The sequence below is a fragment of the Sinocyclocheilus rhinocerous genome, unplaced genomic scaffold (genome assembly GCF_001515625.1).
Source record: "Sinocyclocheilus rhinocerous isolate Xijiao unplaced genomic scaffold, SAMN03320098_v1.1 scaffold215, whole genome shotgun sequence".
Classification (NCBI taxonomy): Eukaryota; Metazoa; Chordata; class Actinopteri; order Cypriniformes; family Cyprinidae; genus Sinocyclocheilus; species Sinocyclocheilus rhinocerous.
In genome coordinates this window covers 286847-287535 of record NW_015660885.1, presented here as the reverse complement: position 1 = coordinate 287535, position 689 = coordinate 286847, and the positions used below count along the sequence as shown (strand labels likewise).

At 33.4% G+C, this 689-nt stretch overlaps 1 protein-coding gene across 1 annotated transcript in view; it reads left to right on the top strand.

The window, feature by feature from the left end:
* The window catches only part of dync2h1 (dynein cytoplasmic 2 heavy chain 1), a 96262-nt gene that overhangs the window by 75581 nt on the left and 19992 nt on the right, over positions 1-689 (top strand). The window lies entirely within an intron of this gene.

Here is a 689-nt window from a genome sequence, read left to right as displayed (position 1 = left end):
CCTACCCCTTACAGGAAACTTTGTGCATTTTTACTTTCTCAAAAAAACTCACTCTGTATGATTTATAAGCGTTTTGAAAAATGGGCACATGGGGTATTATCCCCATAAGTCACCTTCTCCCTGTAATACCTATGTCATACCCATGTTATTATACAAATTTGTGTCCTCATATGTCACAAAAATGCACACACACACACACACGTCTGGTTCACTGTCTTTGTGGGGACTCTCCATAGGCGTAATTGTTTTTATACTGTACAAACTGTATTTTCTTTCGCCCTACACCAACCCTACACCTAAACCTACCCCTCACAGGAAACTTTCTGCATTTTTACAATCTCAAAAAAACTAAATCTGTATGATTTATAAGCTTTTGTACCCATGGTGATCTCAATTTAGGTCCCACCTCAACCAATCAGATTTGAGAACCAGAACGAACTGTTGTATAATCAGACATATTACACTACACACACCTGATAGAAAGAGGGATTATTATTGTTAACTAAAACTATAAAAAAGTCATTACTTTAAATAAAATAAACATTAACTGAAAAAAAAATTTTTTTTTAATATATATATATATAAATGAAACTTAATTTTATTTCAGCTACTTGCCAAGGTGACATTTTCTTTTAGTTTAAAGGGATAGTTCACCCAAAAATGAAAATTAGCCCATGATTTACTCACCC